A 23,562-nucleotide genomic window follows, 5' to 3' on the forward strand; every position below is an offset into this window, starting at 1 on the left:
ACTTTTAATAGTTTACATTAAAAATCTTAAAGATACATAAAACAAAACAAAACAAAATCAAATAAAACATTCAACGTAAATCAAATAAAAGTCCATAAAACTGAAACAAAAGACTACATAAAACCAGGGCACCGTTGAAAAACGGTCATGCCAGCTAAAAAGGGCGGAATGCTGGCCTGACAAAATAAATAAAAGGCTTAGCGGTGCCCCGTAGTCCCGCTCCTAGGAGCTAGCGGTTCCAGTTTTTTCCTTTATTCCATCTTCACGTCCTGAAGTCCGGCGATCCTCCACTCCGCGCAGGCCTTGTCCTTCCCGAGGGTCCGGATGTCCAGAATTACAAAGTCCTTGATAAGAGTTTGTGCCCTTCTGGTCATGGTGATAGTGTCTAGCTCCTGCTTGTGATAGACACAGACGTTACGGCCTTCCCACAGGATCTGCTTGACAACATTGATGACACGCCAAACGCACTTAGCTGTGCTGGTAGTGATTCCTCCCGCAGGCCCATAGAGCACAGTCTCAGCGGTCATCTTGGCCGTGTCAGCAAACCTGTTTAGGAAGACAGAGACAGAGAGCCAGACACTGCCAGCCACATCACACTCCCAGAAGATATGGGCTGGTGTTTCTCTCTTGCGGCACTTTGCATAGGGGCATGTTTCTACTTGGGCTAGTCCCCTCCTGAACATGAACGCTCGAGTGGGGAGTGCACTGTGGACGGTGTTCCATGCTATATCCTTCTGGACATTACTGAGGCAGCTGTGAGACACATTCTCCCAGATTTTTTGGCTTTGGGTGAGGGAGAAAGTAGCTACTTTTTCAATTTCCTGGGAACCGGCAAGATATTTAGTTACAGCCTTGTATTCCCAGGAGGCCAATTTTGCTTTATCTAAGCCCAATTTATATATAGTGTCCCTTAAGGTTCTATAATACAATGGGGGGTCCCAGGAGTACGGCACGGTGTTATCAATAGTGCAGAGGCCCAAGGCCCTGAGACAGGTGGCAAAATAGAAACGATTCATGTAACATACCTTCCTGTCCAGGGCCTGGATGTTCTTGATAGTTTGCGTGAGCCCCTGCACTCGGGTGAGCTGCACAACGTCCGGGACCCCCTTACCTCCCTTCTTGTCGGCTTTACTCAGAGTGGCTCGCTTTACCCTCTCCATCTTGCTGCCCCAGATAAAGCGGTGGATAATGCGGTCCACCACTTTTTTGGTGGTCCTGTCTGGGGGAAAGATTTTTCCTACATAAGAGAGGATGGGGAACAGTATAGACTTGGTTATTAATACTCTACCCGTCATTGTTAAGGATCTTGTGCTCCATCCGCCAATCTTTTTACGGACCTGGTTAATGGCCGCCGTCCAGCTCTGGGCCCCCGAGCTATTGTTCTCGAAAATGAGGCCCAGAATCTTGATTTTGTCCTTTTTGACAGGGTACATGTCCGACAGTTCCCTATCTACCTGCCAATTTTTAGACACGTAGACTTCGCTCTTGGACTTATTAATCACTGCCCCGGTCGCCGTGCAGTACTTCTCAAGGATATTACTAATCCGAGGTACCGACGATGTGTTGGTGCAAATGAGTGACACATCGTCCATATATGCTGTTGTTTTGACCTGGACCCCGTTGGATCCAGGCAGCTGGAAACCAGTTATATTGGTATCCCTACGAATTGCCTGCAGGAGGGGTTCAATGCACACGACATATAGCAGTGGGGATAGTGGGCAACCCTGTCTGACCCCTGACTGGATAGATATTTCACCAGTCAGGTGCCTGTTCACCAAGACTCGGGTACTAATGTTTGTATAGATGGTTTTAACCCACTCCCTAAGTCCAGGAGCGAATTTCATCTGGTCCATCACTTTGTACATATATTCATGGCTTACCCTATCGAACGCCTTCTCCTGGTCAAGGTTGAACAGGCAGAGGGGATGGTTCCGTTCTCTAGAATAAGCCAGAATGTCCCTTGTTAACATTAAAATATCCGTGATGGACCTCCCTGGGACGCCACAAGCCTGGTCGGGGCCAATGACCAAAGGGAGGTGTACTTGTAGCCGGAGCATCAGAGCTTTGGCTAGTATCTTGTAATCCACGCAAAGGAGGCTGATTGGGCGCCAATTCCGTAGATCTTTAACTTCCCCTTTCTTATGAAGGAGAGTAATTACACTCTCCCGCATAGAAGGGCCCAACCGCTTCTCCCTGTAGACCGCTCTGTAGACCTCCGCTAAATGGACTTTTAGCGTGTCCCAAAAAAGATGGTAATACTCACCCGGGATGCCATCTGGACCTGGCGTCTTACCGGTGTTCATGGTCTTAACCGCCTGGGTGAGCTCCTCCAGCGTGAGTTCTGGGTCCTTCTCCTCCTCCTCCTCGTCCCGCACTGAGTCAGGCTCCAACTGGCTCAGGAACCACTCTATCAGGGTGTCATCTGTAGCTTTGATGTTATACAGGTCCCTATAGAAGTTCTCTACCACTTTTTTCACTCCCTCACTATCCTCTACTATCCTCCCCCTGCTGTCGAGCATGGAGGACATCAAGTGCTGCTTCTCCCTCGTTTTCTGGAAGAAGAAGCGAGTACACTTTTCGTCTTCCTCCATTTTCTGCACTTTTGCATTGTGCATGACCTTTCTAGCTTGGTCTGGGCTATCTCGTCGCTTACAGGGAACCCCCGAAGCTGAAGCAGGCTCAGACGCTGGAGGGCAGCATTCAGGTGTTTATATTTGGCCCTCCTTTCTTTTGCTTTCCTCTTGCCTGCTGCTATGAAATAACCCTTAGTTCTCATTTTGACCATCTCCCACCACTCTATAGGGGAGTTGAATAGGTCACGCAAAGTGGTCCACTCAACAAGCCTGCTCTTATAGGCTGCAGCTATGGAGGGGTCATCGAGTAAGGAGGTGTTTAATTTCCAGACCCCTGACCCCATCTGGGAGGTCTGAGGGACCTGCAATGTTACCTGCAGGAGCCTATGGTCAGAGAAGAAGACGGCCTGGGTGTCTACTGCCGTCTTCGTAATGGAGCTGGTATGCAGGACGAGATCTATACGGGAGAAGGAGGTCCCAGATGAGCTCACCCAGGTAAAGGGAGGCACCAGGTCCTTACCTGCATCACACAGGGAGAAATCAAATATTACGGAGGACAAAACTCTACTAGAGCGGTCGTTGCGTGGCCTGCTCCGGTCTACGTCCCTCAGAGCACAATTGAAGTCACCTGACACGATGACGGGTACGTTCCCCAGCAGGAGTGGACGCAGCTGTGGAAAAAATTGAACTCTTTCGTTTTGGTTAGTGGGTGCGTAGACATTGACCAGTCTGAGGGGAGTGTTGTTGTATGTCACATCCATGCTCAGAATTCTACCAGGTTCTACCTCCCTGCTGCTGCGGGAGGTAATAAATGGGTTTTTAAACAGGATACCTACTCCGTCGGCTCTGGCTATGTTGGAGCCCGTCCAGAAGGAGTCCCCCAGGTTCCAACTCTCCTTCAGGTCCCTATAATCAGGGCTCGACGAAATACCACACTCCTGCAGAAAGATGAGATCTGCTTTCAAGTTAGCTAGATAGTTTAGTACATCAAATCTTTTTTGTGTCTCCCTGATGCTCCTGACATTAACAGACACACATATCAGGGCCATCAGGGTAGCTAACAAGAAAAGGAGTCGCTGCGTCCACCCCATAGCGACTATGATTGGGAGGTCGGGACACTCTTCCTACTCTTAGCTCTACGCTTGCTTCGAGGGGGCTTGGGCTTATTTGCAACTCCCATCACCCCTGAGAAGGTACTCACTGCTGCCTCGTCCAAGAAGGCACCGTCTTTATATGCACAGTACGTGGAGTTGTTGGGGCTATTCAACTCCCCACAAGGTAAGTCTGGTGGAACTTGCTCAGGGCCCCTCGGAACGTGTGGGTCAGCTTTGTCCTGGGGGGGGGGTTATGACAGACAGCATTCTTTGGCTGTTACCGTCTGTTGAATTGGAGCTGTTAGCAGACTTCTGGCTTACCGCGTCCAGGGGTATTCCCATGTCCTCCAGTGCTGTATCTAGGAGGACCTCTAGGGGGCCCCTGGTTTTGCCCATACAAGGGAGGGGGTCAAGGATGCTTTGAAGGGAGGCCCTTCGCTTGAAGAGGGTCATTGCTACCGAGGTACTGCTGGTCAGGGAAGGTGTTGACCCCGACCTCTCCCTCGGTGCATTAGTGAACACCTCTTCTGCGAGGTGTGCTAGGGTTTGTGCCAACGACTGGGAAGGCTGGCTGGGGATGCCCTGGCTGGCTGCTACCTGCCCACTAGGCGGCAGTGTAGCCGTCCCACTCGCCTCCGTCTCTGCCTGCGAGGGCAAGACTGGGGACTTTGTGTGGACATTAGCTGGTTTTGGATCTATGGGGGCCACCTGCAACTTGCTGTCTTTAATCTTGATCTTCTTTCTTTTCCCCCCCTCGTCTCTACCCTTTCTTTTCCCCACCCTCTGCTGGTTCTTCACTCCCTTCCCCTCCTTCTCACTCTCACTTTCACTGTCGCTTTCGCTTTCCTCCCCCACGGACTCAATCCTTATGGCGTCATAACGAGAGCCGAGGGGGAGTGCTGGCACTGAGAGGGCCCTACTCAGGGGGGGGGCGCTGCTGGGTCCGGGCTCCCTCCCTGCCTCGTGTTCTGTATCAGAGGAGCTACTGGAGGAGCTAGTGGAGTAGCTGTTGTACTCTCTCTCTGGGCTGGGGGAAGGGGTCCTCGTAAAACGGGACATGTCTCGGGGGCGGGGGGGTGAGGGGGGTGCTGGTGATGATGGTGGTGCTGGAGTCTGGGTCTTGGATACTGTTGGTGGTGATGTGGACTGATCTTTGTTACTTGCTCCCTCTTCCTGCTCAGGCCTAGGCTTGTTCGTATTTGCCTTGCTGGCTCTGGCCATGTTGGCATAGGAAGAGGGGCAGTCCTTAAACAGGTGCCCCTTCTTTCCACACAAATTGCACTGCCTCTCTTCTCTGCAGTGGCTGGTCTCGTGGGGGGCGCCGCAGTTCCTGCACTTGACTACAGTACATGCGGCCGCCAGGTGTCCTAATTCCCCACATTTCCTGCAGAGTTTTGGCATCCCATTATAGAATACCAGCCCTCTGTTGGGCCCTAACACTATGGAGTTTGGAATGTGGCGGACGCCTCCAATGCCCGATGGATCAACATTAAGGCGTACCAGCCACTTTCTGGCTCCTGTCCAAACCCCATCTTCATCTGTAATTTTCCTCCCTTCTGATGACACCCTCCCATAGCGGTTAAGCCATGTTGTAATATCATAGTCGCTAACAGCCTCATTGAAAAATTGGACAGTAACAACTTTCATTTCTCTGTCTGTCAGTGCATCCACACAAAATTCTTTGTATGGAGCGAGATATTTATTCTCCCCCCAAAAGGACCACATTTCTTGTAACTTTTGGGGGTTCCTAAAACTGACCTCAAACACTTCCTTAAGCCCTGGCAATTTCACCAAACAATTCAAGTCAGAAGGGGAAAAACCCATACCCCTCTGAAGAATGGTCCGGCTGAACTCCAGTCTCGTCAGTCCTGGTTCCGTTTCATCTTGCTTGTTTCTTGTGAAGCGCACCGCATTGTGCCTCCTGGTCTCCTGGGTTGGCCGGAACGCCATCCTTCAGCTGGCTCCTCCGATTGGGGTGGGAGAAGCCTCTGGACGTCCGAGTTGTCTCTCTCTACGGAAAAGAGACAACGTAAGCAGCAAATCTGGGCAGTTGAAGGAACTATTACTTTAGTCCCTGAGGAGATGGTCGCCTCGCAAGAGGGACCCCCTCCCCAGGTGAACGGTGTCCTTCCCTGGCAGAGTAGGGGGCGCTGCTTGGCACCGAGACCACGTAGGAAGAATCGTGGCTGTGACGCCTCCTCGGGGTCCGGGGCCGTCCTCTGCTCCTCCCAGATGGCGCCCTCTGCTGGGCGCCTGCTGCTCTCTCGGTCTGGATCTCGATTACAATCAAGGGCTGGGGATGAGGTCGTCTAGGTCATCAAGGGGTCCTCAAAGGTCGTCTGGATGGTAGGTCCTCCTTCTCTCTAACTCCAGGAACGTCTGGAAAAGCCGGAACCGCCTGAAAAAAAAAAAAACTGGAACCGCCTGAAAAAGAAAAAACTGCTCTCAACAGTCAACAAAATCTTGAAAGACCCTCGGCCTGGATTGGGCAAGCCAAAACCAGACTGAGCATTAGTCTTCCAAAAAGTTGCCGAGCTGAAGAAAGCCAGTCAAAAATAAAAATAAAATTCTGTTCCTCCTCACCCGAACAAACCTCTCACAGACCCTCGGAGGGAGCGGGCAATGCCACTACCCTCTAAGCCTTAGTCTTAGAAAGATTTATTCGAACTGAAGAGAAGCCAGAGTATATCGTATCAGATATTAAACTGATAAGAACAGATACTACAGTTGATCTTAGCCAAAAGGCCGAGAAGCGATGGCGACTTGGCCCTTGCACGGGGCCCCCCAGCCCGGACGGCACAGGGGGATTCAAAGGTGGGTGCAAAATTTCAAGCACAAGCAGACCCCAAAAAAACGGGCTGCTGCTTCCAGAGGGGAAATGTGCAATTTAAGCAGGAGAAAACAAAACAAAGCAAAAACACACACATAACACCAAAAACAAAACATAAACTGGCGGAGTGCATCTTACAAATAGTCATGCCAAGCTGCTATGCTGTGCAAGGTGCCTTGGGTAACTACAACTGTGCCTCGCTGGCTGGCTGGCTGGCTGGCTAAGAAGGACCTGGCATAGGGACATGTTCCACCACACTTGTCTGGTTAGCTGCATGCTCCCAGGAAACAAACTGCTGCTGTCTACATCATCACCACATGTGAATGAAAGAAAGAAAGACAGCAAGAAAGAAAGAGAGAAAGAAAGAGAGAAAGAAAGAGAGAAAGAAAGAAAGAGAGAAAGAAAAAAAAAGAAATAAAACGGCTTGAAAACTTGCATCAACACTGTCACTCTCCCTCCAGCAGGGGTACACAAAATGCTCACAGGAGAGATCCAGATCTGACTTTGACCAACGTTAGAGAAAGGTGTGCACCGTTCCCGGAGGTACTGCAATACCGGGCCGATGCGTGGAGTGGACGGAGCAAGCCCCTGTTCCATCTCCCGATTCCAAAAATCAATTTAATATATGGTCCCCTGATAGGGGATATATCAGATATTAAACTGATAAGAACAGATTTTTTTTTTTTTTTTATTAATCAAATACTCAAAAAATACATTACTTTCTTAAATTAATACAACAAAATTATGTTCATCTCTAATCAAAAACACATCAATTTCTCAAAAAAAAATACATCTAAATTATCATCAATTCCATCTCAAACTATTACTTAAAGTCCTTCTTTTTCTCACTTTCTCTCTTCTTTTGTCTTTCTTTTAAAGCCTCGTTCGCCTTCCGTCGTGCACACAACAATATCCTTTGTTTCGCCTCCTCATATCTTCTCCACTCTTCTTCAAGAATCCTTCCCTTCCTCATCCTCTCCTTCCACCCCGAAAGCTCTGCAAAATGCTTAGCGCAAAACATCCTCATCAAATTCTCTTCTTCCTCCACACTCATTGTCTGACTTGAGCTACCTTCCTCAACCCCACTTAACACAGACTCTGAAACGCAACTTGAACCGGCCGGACCTGCCCTTGCACTCTCCTCCTTTTCAATTCCAGCTCGGTATTTCCGCTTCTTCATCTCCTCTTCTTTTTTCCCCAAAGACCGTCTTTCCTCCCCTCCACTGTTTGTATTTCCTATTACTCCTTTCTTTTTCCATTTCTCCTCCTCTTCCTCCACACTATTTGCCCAACTTGAGCTTGCTGTTGCCCCTTCCTCATCCACTTTCCTCTTTCTCTGGATACTCTCCACCCCCTCCATGGAATCATCCACGGAGGAGCCGGAACCTTCCGAGGACTTCTGTTGGCTATTCAGCATACTTCTGTCACTCTTTTCCTCCGCCTCCCTGTTCGGCTCTCCTCCCCTTTCCTTTGTCTCCTCTTTTCCCGCCGTTCCGCCTTCCCCAGATGAGGCCACTCCCCCAGCCAACTTTTCTTTCTGTGCTTCATCTTTCTTTCCAAACACCTTCCTTCTTCCTGAAGCTGCTTCCGCATAGCTTCTTGCTCTTTTGGAACAATCCCTATACAAATGGTCTTCTTCACCACACAAATTGCAACGCTTCTTTTCAGGGCAATCCTTGCTCAAATGTCCCACGCCATTGCAGTTCCTGCAGACCAAAGCATTGCATTCTGCTGCCTTATGATCCATATTGCTACATTTGTAGCACACCTCTGGCTGGCCGGCGTACCTCACAATTCCCTTGTTCGGTCCCACAAAGATAACAGGTTTTAAAAACAATTCTTCTCCCCTTGCTCTTATCTTCTTAAATCTTCCATAAACCTTTCTCCATTTATTCCATACTCCATCAGAGTCACAGGTTTTCACTAACTCACCCTTCAGGATGAGTCGTTCCTCCAGTACACGCTTGATATCATCCATGGGAACCTGAGCACTGTTCATCTTCACAAAAAAGATCCTCCATTCCAGCAGAAAAATCGGCTCAAACTCAAACTTCTCCTTCAGCTCTGTTACTGCCTCCTCATACACCACCTTCTTCTCCCAACACAAATCTTCCGTCCTCAGGGTCAGATCAAACATACCCTTCTTCTGGTGGTCCTCCAAGCACAGGATCTCTTCCAAACTCAGTCCCAGCAACCCGAACATCATCTCATGAACGAACTTCTTCCGAGTCCACTGCTCCTCCGGATTCTTCAACAGAAACCGGAGAGTATTTGTAGCCGACTTGTACTCCATGCTCTCTCTCTGATAGCTGGTTGTACTCCCACTGCTACAATCGCCTTCCCGAACTCACTTGATCGGAGCCAAGAGGCCGAGAAGCGATGGCGACTTGGCCCTTGCCCGGGGCCCCCCAGCCCGGACGGCACAGGGGGATTCAAAGGTGGGTGCAAAATTCCAAGCACAAGCAGACCCCCAAAAAACGGGCTGCTGCTTCCAGAGGGGAAATGTGCAATTTAAGCAGGAGAAAACAAAACAAAAACACACACATAACACCAAAAACAAAACATAAACTGGCGGAGTGCGTCTTACAAATAGTCATGCCAAGCTGCTATGCTGTGCAAGGTGCCTTGGGTAACTACAACTGTGCCTCGCTGGCTGGCTGGCTTGCTAAGAAGGTCCTGGCATAGGGACATGTTCCACCACACTTGTCTGGTTAGCTGCATGCTCCCAGGAAACAAACTGCTGCTGTCTACATCATCACCACATGTGAATAAAAGCAAGAAAGAAAGCAAGAAAGAAAGAGAAAGAAAGAGAGAAAGAAAGAGAGAAAGAAAAAAAAAAAGAAGTAAAACGGCGGGAAAACTTGCATCAACACTGGCACTCTCCCTCCAGCAGGGGTAGACAAAATGCTCACAGGAGAGATCCAGATCTGACTTTGACCAACGTTAGAGAAAGGTGTGCACCGTTCCCGGAGGTACTGCAATACCGGGCCGATGCGTGGAGTGGACGGAGCAAGCCCCTGTTCCATCTCCCGATTCCAAAAATCAATTTAATATATGGTCCCCTGATAGGGGACGTATCAGATATTAAACTGATAAGAACAGATTTTTTTTTTTTTTTTTTTTTAATTTTAATCAAATACTCAAAAAAATACATCAATTTCTCAAAAACAATACTAAAAAAAACCCCAATTTCTCAAAAACAATACATCAAAATCATCATCATATTCATCTCAAACTCTAACTAGAGTCTTTCTTTTTCTCAAATTCCAATTCCCCTTTCTCACTTCTTTTTTTGGCTTTCTTTAAAGCCTCTTCTGCCTTCCACCGTGCACTCAACACTACTCTTCGTCTCTCTTCCTCATATCTTCTCCACTCTTGTTCAGAAATCCTTCCCTTCCTCATCCTCTCCTTCCATGCCAATAACTCTGCCAACTCCTTAGCACAAAACATCCTCATTATATACTCTTCTGAAGACGTTCCTTCCTCCCTTCCACTGTTCATGGTTTCTGATTCTCCTTTCTTTTTTCTTTTCTCCTCTTCCTCCACACTCTTTGCCCAACTTGAGCTTGCTGTTGCCCCTTCCTCATCCACTTTCCTCTTTCTCTGGATACTCTCCACCCCCTCCATGGAATCATCCACGGAGGAGCTGGAACCTTCCGAGGACTTCTGTTGGCTGTTCAGCATACTTCTGTCACTCTTTTCCTCCGCCTCCCTGTTCGGCTCTCCTCCCCTTTCCTTTGTCTCCTCTTTTCCCGCCGTTCCGCCTTCCCCAGATGAGGCCACTCCCCCAGCCAACTTTTCTTTCTGTGCTTCATCTTTCTTTCCAAACACCTTCCTTCTTCCTGAAGCTGCTTCCGCATAGCTTCTTGCTCTTTTGGAACAATCCCTATACAAATGGTCTTCTTCACCACACAAATTGCAACGCTTCTTTTCAGGGCAATCCTTGCTCAAATGTCCCACACCATTGCAGTTCCTGCAGACCAAAATCTTGCATTCTGCTGCCTTATGATCCATATTACTACATTTGTAGCACACCTCCGGCTGGACGGCGTACCTCACAATTCCCTTGTTTGGTCCCACAAAGATAACAGGTTTTAAAAACAATTCTTCTCCCCTTGCTCTTATCTTCTTAAATCTTCCATAAACCTTTCTCCATTTATTCCATACTCCATCAGAGTCACAGGTTTTCACTAACTCACCCTTCAGGATGAGTCGTTCTTCCAGTACCCGCTTGATATCATCCATGGGAACCTGAGCACTGTTCATCTTCACAAAAATTATCCTCCATTCCAGCAGAAAAATCGGCTCAAACTCGAACTTCTCCTTCAGCTCTGTTACTGCCTCCTCATACACCACCTTCTTCTCCCAACACAAATCTTCCGTCCTCAGGGTCAGATCAAACATACCCTTCTTCTGGTGGTCCTCCAAGCACAGGATCTCTTCCAAACTCAGTCCCAGCAACCCGAACATCACCTCATGAACGAACTTCTTCCGAGTCCACTGCTCCTCCGGATTCTTCAACAGAAACCGGAGAGTATTTGTAGCCGACTTGTACTCCATGCTCTCTCTCTGATAGCTGGTTGTACTCCCACTGCTACAATCGCCTTCCCTAACTCACTTGATCGGAGCCAAGAGGCTGAGAAGCGATGGCGACTTGGCCCTTGCCCAGGGCCCCCCAGCCCGGACGGCACAGGGGGATTCAAAGGTGGGTGCAAAATTCCAAGCACAAGCAGACCCCCAAAAAACGGGCTGCTGCTTCCAGAGGGGAAATGTGCAATTTAAGCAGGAGAAAACAAAACAAAGCAAAAACACACACATAACACCAAAAACAAAACATAAACTGGCGGAGTGCGTCTTACAAATAGTCATGCCAAGCTGCTATGCTGTGCAAGGTGCCTTGGGTAACTACAACTGTGCCTCGCTGGCTGGCTGGCTGGCTGGCTGGCTAAGAAGGAACTGGCATAGGGACATGTTCCACCACACTTGTCTGGTTAGCTGCATGCTCCCAGGAAACAAACTGCTGCTGTCTACATCATCACCACATGTGAATAAAAGAAAGAAAGAAAGAGAGAAAGAAAGAGAGAAAGAAAGAGAGAAAGAAAGAGAGAAAGAAAGAGAGAGAGAAAGAAAAAAAAAGAAGTAAAACGGCGGGAAAACTTGCATCAACACTGGCACTCTCCCTCCAGCAGGGGTAGACAAAATGCTCACAGGAGAGATCCAGATCTGACTTTGACCAACGTTAGAGAAAGGTGTGCACCGTTCCCGGAGGTACTGCAATACCGGGCCGATGCGTGGAGTGGACGGAGCAAGCCCCTGTTCCATCTCCCGATTCCAAAAATCAATTTAATATATGGTCCCCTGATAGGGGACGTATCAGATATTAATACTCTTTTATTGAGATTTTACATTTTTTACATTTACACCCATTCGTTTTTTCATTCATTTTACATTTCTTTTAAAGATGACATTCATGCATACAGACATACATTTTGTTTTAAAAGCATTTAAAACACATTTAAAAACACCAAGACAATTGTGCTTTGTACATGGTTAAAACAGACACAGATTAAAATCAACATGAAAAAAACCTGTGCTGCTTTAAAAGTGACTGGAAAAAAAGAACCATCTATAAAAAACCAGTGCTTGTGAGGGCCGGGGAGTGCTCTCTAAAAAAGTGAACATAAACCTAGATCTAAAACAGGGACAGGGGAAAAGGGACAGTGTATAAACAGTGAGTTAAAATTCTAAAATTTTAAAACACTTAAAATGTAACTTTTAATAGTTTACATTAAAAATCTTAAAGATACATAAAACAAAACAAAACAAAATCAAATAAAACATTCAAATTAAATCAAAGGTCCATAAAACTGAAACAAAAAGACTACATAAAACCAGGGCACCGTTGAAAAACGGTCATGCCAGCTAAAAAGGGCGGAATGCTGGCATGACAAAATAAATAAAGGCTTAACGGTGCCCCGTAGTCCCGCTCCTAGGAGCTAGCGGTTCCAGTTTTTTCCTTTATTCCATCTTCACGTCCTGAAGTCCGGCGATCCTCCACTCCGCGCAGGCCTTGTCCTTCCCGAGGGTCCGGATGTCCAGAATTACAAAGTCCTTGATAAGAGTTTGTGCCCTTCTGGTCGTGGTGATAGTGTCTAGCTCCTGCTTGTGATAGACACAGACGTTACGGCCTTCCCACAGGATCTGCTTGACAACATTGATGACACGCCAAACGCACTTAGCTGTGCTGGTAGTGATTCCTCCCGCAGGCCCATAGAGCACAGTCTCAGCGGTCATCTTGGCCGTGTCAGCAAACCTGTTTAGGAAGACAGAGACAGAGAGCCAGACACTGCCAGCCACATCACACTCCCAGAAGATATGGGCTGGTGTTTCTCTCTTGCGGCACTTTGCATAGGGGCATGTTTCTACTTGGGCTAGTCCCCTCCTGAACATGAACGCTCGAGTGGGGAGTGCACTGTGGACGGTGTTCCATGCTATATCCTTCTGGACATTACTGAGGCAGCTGTGAGACACATTCTCCCAGATTTTTTGGCTTTGGGTGAGGGAGAAAGTAGCTACTTTTTCAATTTCCTGGGAACCGGCAAGATATTTAGTTACAGCCTTGTATTCCCAGGAGGCCAATTTTGCTTTATCTAAGCCCAATTTATATATAGTGTCCCTTAAGGTTCTATAATACAATGGGGGGTCCCAGGAGTACGGCACGGTGTTATCAATAGTGCAGAGGCCCAAGGCCCTGAGACAGGTGGCAAAATAGAAACGATTCATGTAACATACATTCCTGTCCAGGGCCTGGATGTTCTTGATGGTTTGCGTGAGCCCCTGCACTCGGGTGAGCTGCACAACGTCCGGGACCCCCTTACCTCCCTTCTTGTCGGCTTTACTCAGGGTGGCTCGCTTTACCCTCTCCATCTTGCTGCCCCAGATAAAGCGGTGGATAATGCGGTCCACCACTTTTTTGGTGGTCCTGTCTGGGGGAAAGATTTTTCCTACATAAGAGAGGATGGGGAACAGTATAGACTTGGTTATTAATACTCTACCCGTCATTGTTAAGGATCTTGTGCTCCATCCGCCAATCTTTTTACGGACCTGGTTAATGGCCGCCGTCCAGCTCTGGGCCCCCGAGCCATTGTTCTCGAAAATGAGGCCCAGAATCTTGATTTTGTCCTTTTTGACAGGGTACATGTCCGACAGTTCCCTATCTACCTGCCAATTTTTAGACACGTAGACTTCGCTCTTGGACTTATTAATCACTGACCCGGTCGCCGTGCAGTACTTCTCAAGGATATTACTAATCCGAGGTACCGACGATGTGTTGGTGCAAATGAGTGACACATCGTCCATATATGCTGTTGTTTTGACCTGGACCCCGTTGGATCCAGGCAGCTGGAAACCAGTTATATTGGTATCCCTACGAATTGCCTGCAGGAGGGGTTCGATGCACACGACATATAGCAGTGGGGATAGTGGGCAACCCTGTCTGACCCCTGACTGGATAGATATTTTACCAGTCAGGTGCCTGTTCACCAAGACTCGGGTACTAATGTTTGTATATATGGTTTTAACCCACTCCCTAAGTCCAGGAGCGAATTTCATCTGGTCCATCACTTTGTACATATATTCATGGCTTACCCTATCGAACGCCTTCTCCTGGTCAAGGTTGAACAGGCAGAGGGGATGGTTCCGTTCTCTAGAATAAGCCAGAATGTCCCTTGTTAACATTAAAATATCTGTGATGGACCTCCCTGGGACGCCACAAGCCTGGTCGGGGCCAATGACCAAAGGGAGGTGTACTTGTAGCCGGAGCATCAGAGCTTTGGCTAGTATCTTGTAATCCACGCAAAGGAGGCTGATTGGGCGCCAATTCCGTAGATCTTTAACTTCCCCTTTCTTATGAAGGAGAGTAATTACACTCTCCCGCATAGAAGGGCCCAACCGCTTCTCCCTGTAGACCGCTCTGTAGACCTCCGCTAAATGGACTTTTAGCGTGTCCCAAAAAAGATGGTAATACTCACCCGGGATGCCATCTGGACCTGGCGTCTTACCGGTGTTCATGGTCTTAACCGCCTGGGTGAGCTCCTCCAGCGTGAGTTCTGGGTCCTTCTCCTCCTCCTCCTCGTCCCGCACTGAGTCAGGCTCCAACTGGCTCAGGAACCACTCTATCAGGGTGTCATCTGTAGCTTTGATGTTATACAGGTCCCTATAGAAGTTCTCTACCACTTTTTTCACTCCCTCACTATCCTTTACTATCCTCCCCCTGCTGTCGAGCATGGAGGACATCAAGTGCCGCTTCTCCCTCGTTTTCTGGAAGAAGAAGCGAGTACACTTTTCGTCTTCCTCCATTTTTTGCACTTTTGCATTGTGCATGACCTTTCGTTGTTCCTCCCTACAAAGCACTGAAAGATCTAGCTTGGTCTGGGCTATCTCGTCGCTTACAGGGAACCCCCGAAGCTGAAGCAGGCTCAGACGCTGGAGGGCAGCATTCAGGTGTTTATATTTGGCCCTCCTTTCTTTTGCTTTCCTCTTGCCTGCTGCTATGAAATAACCCTTAGTTCTGATTTTGACCATCTCCCACCACTCTATAGGGGAGTTGAATAGATCACGCAAAGTGGTCCACTCAACAAGCCTGCTCTTATAGGCTGCAGCTATGGAGGGGTCATCGAGTAAGGAGGTGTTTAATTTCCAGACCCCTGACCCCATCTGGGAGGTCTGAGGGACCTGCAATGTTACCTGCAGGAGCCTATGGTCAGAGAAGAAGACGGCCTGGGTGTCTACTGCCGTCTTCGTAAGGGAGCTGGTATGCAGGACGAGATCTATACGGGAGAAGGAGGTCCCAGATGAGCTCACCCAGGTAAAGGGAGGCACCAGGTCCTTACCTGCATCACACAGGGAGAAATCAGATATTACGGAGGACAAAACTCTACTAGAGCGGTCGTTGCGTGGCCTGCTCCGGTCTACGTCCCTCAGAGCACAATTGAAGTCACCTGACACGATGACGGGTACGTTCCCCAGCAGGAGTGGACGCAGCTGTGGAAAAAATTGAACTCTTTCGTTTTGGTTAGATATTAATCGTATCAGATATTAAACTGATAAGAACAGATACTACACTTGATCTTAGCCAAAAGGCCGAGAAGCGATGGCGACTTGGCCGTTGCCTGGGGCCCCCCAGCCCGGACGGCACAGGGGGATTCAAAGGTGGGTGCAAAATTCCAAGCACAAGCAGACCCCCAAAAAACGGGCTGCTGCTTCCAGAGGGGAAATGTGCAATTTAAGCAGGAGAAAACAAAACAAAGCAAAAACACACACATAACACCAAAAACAAAACATAAACTGGCGGAGTGCGTCTTACAAATAGTCATGCCAAGCTGCTATGCTGTGCAAGGTGCCTTGGGTAACTACAACTGTGCCTCGCTGGCTGGCTGGCTTGCTAAGAAGGTCCTGGCATAGGGACATGTTCCACCACACTTGTCTGGTTAGCTGCATGCTCCCAGGAAACAAACTGCTGCTGTCTACATCATCACCACATGTGAATAAAAGAAAGAAAGAAAGCAAGAAAGAAAGAGAGAAAGAAAGAGAGAAAGAAAGAAAGAGAGAAAGAAAAAAAAGAAGTAAAACGGCGGGAAAACTTGCATCAACACTTGCACTCTCCCTCCAGCAGGGGTAGACAAAATGCTCACAGGAGAGATCCAGATCTGACTTTGACCAACGTTAGAGAAAGGTGTGCACCGTTCCCGGAGGTACTGCAATACCGGGCCGATGCGTGGAGTGGACGGAGCAAGCCCCTGTTCCATCTCCCGATTCCAAAAATCAATTTAATATATGGTCCACTGATACTCTTTTATTGAGATTTTACATTTTTTTTTACATTTACACCCATTCGTTTTTTCATTCATTTTACATTTCTTTTAAAGATGACATTCATGCATACAGACATACATTTTGTTTTAAAAGCATTTAAAATACATTTAAAAACACCAAGACAATTGTGCTTTGTACATGGTTAAAACAGACACAGATTAAAATCAACATGAAAAAAACCTGTGCTGTTTTAAAAGTGACTGGAAAAAAAGAACCATCTATAAAAAACCAGTGCTTGTGAGGGCCGGGGAGTGCTCTCTAAAAAGGTTCAAAAGTGAACATAAAACTATATTACTAAAACAGGGACAGGGGAAAAGGGACAGTGTGTAAAACAGTGGGTTAAAATTCTAAAATTTTAAAACACTTAAAATGTAACTTTTAATAGTTAACATTAAAAATCTTTTAGATACATAAAACAAAACAAAACAAAATCAAATAAAACATTCAAAGTAAATCAAATAAAAGTCCATAAAACTGAAACAAAAAGACTACATAAAACCAGGGCACCGTTCAAAAACGGTCATGCCAGCTAAAAAGGGCGGAATGCTGGCATGACAAAATAAATAAAAGGCTTAGCGGTGCCCCGTAGTCCCGCTCCTAGGAGCTAGCGGTTCCAGTTTTTTCCTTTATTCCATCTTCACGTCCTGAAGTCCGGCGATCCTCCACTCCGCGCAGGCCTTGTCCTTCCCGAGGGTCCGGATGTCCAGAATTACAAAGTCCTTGATAAGAGTTTGTGCCCTTCTGGTCGTGGTGATAGTGTCTAGCTCCTGCTTGTGATAGACACAGACGTTACGGCCTTCCCACAGGATCTGCTTGACAACATTGATGACACGCCAAACGCACTTAGCTGTGCTGGTAGTGATTCCTCCCGCAGGCCCATAGAGCACAGTCTCAGCGGTCATCTTGGCCGTGTCAGCAAACCTGTTTAGGAAGACAGAGACAGAGAGCCAGACACTGCCAGCCACATCACACTCCCAGAAGATATGGGCTGGTGTTTCTCTCTTGCGGCACTTTGCATAGGGGCATGTTTCTACTTGGGCTAGTCCCCTCCTGAACATGAACGCTCGAGTGGGGAGTGCACTGTGGACGGTGTTCCATGCTATATCCTTCTGGACATTACTGAGGCAGCTGTGAGACACATTCTCCCAGATTTTTTGGCTTTGGGTGAGGGAGAAAGTAGCTACTTTTTCAATTTCCTGGGAACCGGCAAGATATTTAGTTACAGCCTTGTATTCCCAGGAGGCCAATTTTGCTTTTTCTAAGCCCAATTTATATATAGTGTCCCTTAAGGTTCTATAATACAATGGGGGGTCCCAGGAGTACGGCACAGTGTTATCAATAGTGCAGAGGCCCAAGGCCCTGAGACAGGTGGCAAAATAGAAACGATTCATGTAACATACCTTCCTGTCCAGGGCCTGGATGTTCTTGATAGTTTGCGTGAGCCCCTGCACTCGGGTGAGCTGCACAACGTCCGGGACCCCCTTACCTCCCTTCTTGTCGGCTTTACTCAGGGTGGCTCGCTTTACCCTCTCCATCTTGCTGCCCCAGATAAACCACTTTTTTGGTGGTCCTGTCTGGGGGAAAGATTTTTCCTACATAAGAGAGGATGGGGAACAGTATAGACTTGGTTATTAATACTCTACCCGTCATTGTTAAGGATCTTGTGCTCCATCCGCCAATCTTTTTACGGACCTGGTTAATGGCCGCCGTCCAGCTCTGGGCCCCCGAGCTATTGTTCTCGAAAATGAGGCCCAGAATCTTGATTTTGTCCTTTTTGACAGGGTACATGTCCGACAGTTCCCTATCTACCTGCCAATTTTTAGACACGTAGACTTCGCTCTTGGACTTATTAATCACTGCCCCGGTCGCCGTGCAGTACTTCTCAAGGATATTACTAATCCAAGGTACCGACGATGTGTTGGTGCAAATGAGTGACACATCGTCCATATATGCTGTTGTTTTGACCTGGACCCCGTTGGATCCAGGCAGCTGGAAACCAGTTATATTGGTATCCCTACGAATTGCCTGCAGGAGGGGTTCAATGCACACGACATATAGCAGTGGGGATAGTGGGCAACCCTGTCTGACCCCTGACTGGATAGATATTTTACCAGTCAGGTGCCTGTTCACCAAGACTCGGGTACTAATGTTTGTATATATGGTTTTAACCCACTCCCTAAGTCCAGGAGCGAATTTCATCTGGTCCATCACTTTGTACATATATTCATGGCTTACCCTATCGAACGCCTTCTCCTGGTCAAGGTTGAACAGGCAGAGGGGATGGTTCCGTTCTCTAGAATAAGCCAGAATGTCCCTTGTTAACATTAAAATATCCGTGATGGACCTCCCTGGGACGCCACAAGCCTGGTCGGGGCCAATGACCAAAGGGAGGTGTACTTGTAGCCGGAGCATCAGAGCTTTGGCTAGTATCTTGTAATCCACGCAAAGGAGGCTGATTGGGCGCCAATTCCGTAGATCTTTAACTTCCCCTTTCTTATGAAGGAGAGTAATTACACTCTCCCGCATAGAAGGGCCCAACCGCTTCTCCCTGTAGACCGCTCTGTAGACCTCCGCTAAGTGGACGGAGCAAGCCCCTGTTCCATCTCCCGATTCCAAAAATCAATTTAATATATGGTCCCCTGATAGCGGACGTATCAGATATTAAACTGATAAGAACAGATACTACACTTGATCTTAGCCAAAAGGCCGAGAAGCGATGGCGACTTGGCCCTTGCCCGGGGCCCCCCAGCCCGGACGGCACAGGGGGATTCAAAGGTGGGTGCAAAATTTCAAGCACAAGCAGACCCCCAAAAAACGGGCTGCTGCTTCCAGAGGGGAAATGTGCAATTTAAGCAGGAGAAAACAAAACAAAGCAAAAACACACACATAACACCAAAAACAAAACATAAACTGGCGGAGTGCGTCTTACAAATAGTCATGCCAAGCTGCTATGCTGTGCAAGGTGCCTTGGGTAACTACAACTGTGCCTCGCTGGATGGCTGGCTGGCTGGCTGGCTAAGAAGGACCTGGCATAGGGACATGTTCCACCACACTTGTCTGGTTAGCTGCATGCTCCCAGGAAACAAACTGCTGCTGTCTACATCATCACCACATGTGAATAAAAGAAAGAAAGACAGCAAGAAAGAAAGAGAGAAAGAAAGAGAGAAAGAGAGAAAGAAAGAGAGAAAGAAAGAAAGAGAGAAAGAAAAAAAAAGAAGTAAAACGGCGGGAAAACTTGCATCAACACTGGCACTCTCCCTCCAGCAGGGGTAGACAAAATGCTCACAGGAGAGATCCAGATCTGACTTTGACCAACGTTAGAGAAAGGTGTGCACCGTTCCCGGAGGTACTGCAATACCGGGCCGATGCGTGGAGTGGACGGAGCAAGCCCCTGTTCCATCTCCCGATTCCAAAAATCAATTTAATATATGGTCCCCTGATAGGGGACGTATCAGATATTAATACTCTTTAATTGAGATTTTACCTTTTTTTACATTTACACCCATTCGTTTTTTCATTCATTTTACATTTCTTTTAAAGATGACATTCATGCATACAGACATACATTTTGTTTTAAAAAACATTTAAAACACATTTAAAAACACCAAGACAATTGTGCTTAGTACATGGTTAAAACAGACACAGATTAAAATCAACATGAAAAAAACCTGTGCTGCTTTAAAAGTGACTGGAAAAAAAGAACCATCTATAAAAAACCAGTGCTTGTGAGGGCCGGGGAGTGCTCTCTAAAAAGGTTCAAAAGTGAACATAAAACTATATTACTAAAACAGGGACAGGGGAAAAGGGACAGTGTGTAAAACAGTGCGTTAAAATTCTAAAATTTTAAAACACTTAAAATGTAACTTTTAATAGTTAACATTAAAAATCTTTTAGATACATAAAACAAAACAAAACAAAATCAAATAAAACATTCAAAGTAAATCAAATAAAAGTCCATAAAACTGAAACAAAAAGACTACATAAAACCAGGGCACCGTTCAAAAACGGTCATGCCAGCTAAAAAGGGCGGAATGCTGGCATGACAAAATAAATAAAAGGCTTAGCGGTGCCCCGTAGTCCCGCTCCTAGGAGCTAGCGGTTCCAGTTTTTTCCTTTATTCCATCTTCTCGTCCTGAAGTCCGGCGATCCTCCACTCCGCGCAGGCCTTGTCCTTCCCGAGGGTCCGGATGTCCAGAATTACAAAGTCCTTGATAAGAGTTTGTGCCCTTCTGGTCGTGGTGATAGTGTCTAGCTCCTGCTTGTGATAGACACAGACGTTACGGCCTTCCCACAGGATCTGCTTGACAACATTGATGACACGCCAAACGCACTTAGCTGTGCTGGTAGTGATTCCTCCCGCAGGCCCATAGAGCACAGTCTCAGCGGTCATCTTGGCCGTGTCAGCAAACCTGTTTAGGAAGACAGAGACAGAGAGCCAGACACTGCCAGCCACATCACACTCCCAGAAGATATGGGCTGGTGTTTCTCTCTTGCGGCACTTTGCATAGGGGCATGTTTCTACTTGGGCTAGTCCCCTCCTGAACATGAACGCTCGAGTGGGGAGTGCACTGTGGACGGTGTTCCATGCTATATCCTTCTGGACATTACTGAGGCAGCTGTGAGACACATTCTCCCAGATTTTTTGGCTTTGGGTGAGGGAGAAAGTAGCTACTTTTTCAATTTCCTGGGAACCGGCAAGATATTTAGTTACAGCCTTGTATTCCCAGGAGGACAATTTTGCTTTATCTAAGCCCAATTTATATATAGTGTCCCTTAAGGTTCTATAATACAATGGGGGGTCCCAGGAGTACGGCACGGTGTTATCAATAGTGCAGAGGCCCAAGGCCCTGAGACAGGTGGCAAAATAGAAACGATTCATGTAACATACCTTCCTGTCCAGGGCCTGGATGTTCTTGATGGTTTGCGTGAGCCCCTGCACTCGGGTGAGCTGCACAACGTCCGGGACCCCCTTACCTCCCTTCTTGTCGGCTTTACTCAGGGTGGCTCGCTTTACCCTCTCCAACTTGCTGCCCCAGATAAAGCGGTGGATAATGCGGTCCACCACTTTTTTGGTGGTCCTGTCTGGGGGAAAGATTTTTCCTACATAAGAGAGGATGGGGAACAGTATAGACTTGGTTATTAATACTCTACCCGTCATTGTTAAGGATTTTGTGCTCCATCCGCCAATCTTTTTACGGACCTGGTTAATGGCCGCCGTCCAGCTCTGGGCCCCCGAGCCATTGTTCTCGAAAATGAGGCCCAGAATCTTGATTTTGTCCTTTTTGACAGGGTACATGTCCGACAGTTCCCTATCTACCTGCCAATTTTTAGACACGTAGACTTCGCTCTTGGACTTATTAATCACTGCCCCGGTCGCCGTGCAGTACTTCTCAAGGATATTACTAATCCGAGGTACCGACGATGTGTTGGTGCAAATGAGTGACACATCGTCCATATATGCTGTTGTTTTGACCTGGACCCCGTTGGATCCAGGCAGCTGGAAACCAGTTATATTGGTATCCCTACGAATTGCCTGCAGGAGGGGTTCGATGCACACGACATATAGCAGTGGGGATAGTGGGCAACCCTGTCTGACCCCTGACTGGATAGATATTTTACCAGTCAGGTGCCTGTTCACCAAGACTCGGGTACTAATGTTTGTATATATGGTTTTAACCCACTCCCTAAGTCCAGGAGCGAATTTCATCTGGTCCATCACTTTGTACATATATTCATGGCTTACCCTATCGAACGCCTTCTCCTGGTCAAGGTTGAACAGGCAGAGGGGATGGTTCCGTTCTCTAGAATAAGCCAGAATGTCCCTTGTTAACATTAAAATATCCGTGATGGACCTCCCTGGGACGCCACAAGCCTGGTCGGGGCCAATGACCAAAGGGAGGTGTACTTGTAGCCGGAGCATCAGAGCTTTGGCTAGTATCTTGTAATCCACGCAAAGGAGGCTGATTGGGCGCCAATTCCGTAGATCTTTAACTTCCCCTTTCTTATGAAGGAGAGTAATTACACTCTCCCGCATAGAAGGGCCCAACCGCTTCTCCCTGTAGACCGCTCTGTAGACCTCCGCTAAATGGACTTTTAGCGTGTCCCAAAAAAGATGGTAATACTCACCCGGGATGCCATCTGGACCTGGCGTCTTACCGGTGTTCATGGTCTTAACCGCCTGGGTGAGCTCCTCCAGCGTGAGTTCTGGGTCCTTCTCCTCCTCCTCCTCGTCCCGCACTGAGTCAGGCTCCAACTGGCTCAGGAACCACTCTATCAGGGTGTCATCTGTAGCTTTGATGTTATACAGGTCCCTATAGAAGTTCTCTACCACTTTTTTCACTCCCTCACTATCCTCTACTATCCTCCCCCTGCTGTCGAGCATGGAGGACATCAAGTGCCGCTTCTCCCTCGTTTTCTGGAAGAAGAAGCGAGTACACTTTTCGTCTTCCTCCATTTTTTGCACTTTTGCATTGTGCATGACCTTTCGTTGTTTCTCCCTACAAAGCACTGAAAGATCTAGCTTGGTCTGGGCTATCTCGTCACTTACAGGGAACCCCCGAAGCTGAAGCAGGCTCAGACGCTGGAGGGCAGCATTCAGGTGTTTATATTTGGCCCTCCTTTCTTTTGCTTTCCTCTTGCCTGCTGCTATGAAATAACCCTTAGTTCTGATTTTGACCATCTCCCACCACTCTATAGGGGAGTTGAATAGGTCACGCAAAGTGGTCCACTCAACAAGCCTGCTCTTATAGGCTGCAGCTATGGAGGGGTCATCGAGTAAGGAGGTGTTTAATTTCCAGACCCCTGACCCCATCTGGGAGGTCTGAGGGACCTGCAATGTTACCTGCAGGAGCCTATGGTCAGAGAAGAAGACTGCCTGGGTGTCTACTGCCGTCTTCGTAAGGGAGCTGGTATGCAGGACGAGATCTATACGGGAGAAGGAGGTCCCAGATGAGCTCACCCAGGTAAAGGGAGGCACCAGGTCCTTACCTGCATCACACAGGGAGAAATCAGATATTACGGAGGACAAAACTCTACTAGAGCGTTCGTTGCGTGGCCTGCTCCGGTCTACGTCCCTCAGAGCACAATTGAAGTCACCTGACACGATGACGGGTACGTTCCCCAGCAGGAGTGGACGCAGCTGTGGAAAAAATTGAACTCTTTCGTTTTGGTTAGTGGGTGCGTAGACATTGAC

The 23,562-nt window shown here is 47.7% G+C and overlaps 2 non-coding genes and 6 pseudogenes across 2 annotated transcripts; all 8 read right to left on the reverse strand.

Moving 5' to 3' along the window:
• Nucleotides 1-6,277: 6,277 nt before the first annotated feature.
• Nucleotides 6,278-6,424, reverse strand: LOC131738582 (U2 spliceosomal RNA; annotated as a pseudogene).
• A 594-nt stretch (nucleotides 6,425-7,018) lies between these two features.
• On the reverse strand, nucleotides 7,019-7,211 carry LOC131738455 (U2 spliceosomal RNA). Its single transcript, XR_009329977.1, has one exon. It is a non-coding gene; the product is annotated as a U2 spliceosomal RNA (small nuclear RNA).
• A 2,236-nt stretch (nucleotides 7,212-9,447) lies between these two features.
• On the reverse strand, nucleotides 9,448-9,649 carry LOC131738460 (U2 spliceosomal RNA; annotated as a pseudogene).
• Nucleotides 9,650-11,743: 2,094 nt separating this feature from the next.
• On the reverse strand, nucleotides 11,744-11,898 carry LOC131738666 (U2 spliceosomal RNA; annotated as a pseudogene).
• A 3,626-nt stretch (nucleotides 11,899-15,524) lies between these two features.
• On the reverse strand, nucleotides 15,525-15,650 carry LOC131738555 (U2 spliceosomal RNA; annotated as a pseudogene).
• Nucleotides 15,651-16,227: 577 nt separating this feature from the next.
• LOC131738834 (U2 spliceosomal RNA) lies at nucleotides 16,228-16,360 on the reverse strand (annotated as a pseudogene).
• A 2,533-nt stretch (nucleotides 16,361-18,893) lies between these two features.
• LOC131738380 (U2 spliceosomal RNA) lies at nucleotides 18,894-19,088 on the reverse strand. Its single transcript, XR_009329939.1, has one exon. It is a non-coding gene; the product is annotated as a U2 spliceosomal RNA (small nuclear RNA).
• Nucleotides 19,089-19,694: 606 nt separating this feature from the next.
• On the reverse strand, nucleotides 19,695-19,849 carry LOC131738603 (U2 spliceosomal RNA; annotated as a pseudogene).
• Between the last annotated feature and the right edge of the window lie 3,713 nt (nucleotides 19,850-23,562).

Source organism: Acipenser ruthenus, chromosome 10 (assembly GCF_902713425.1).
Source record: "Acipenser ruthenus chromosome 10, fAciRut3.2 maternal haplotype, whole genome shotgun sequence".
Classification (NCBI taxonomy): domain Eukaryota; kingdom Metazoa; phylum Chordata; class Actinopteri; order Acipenseriformes; family Acipenseridae; genus Acipenser; species Acipenser ruthenus.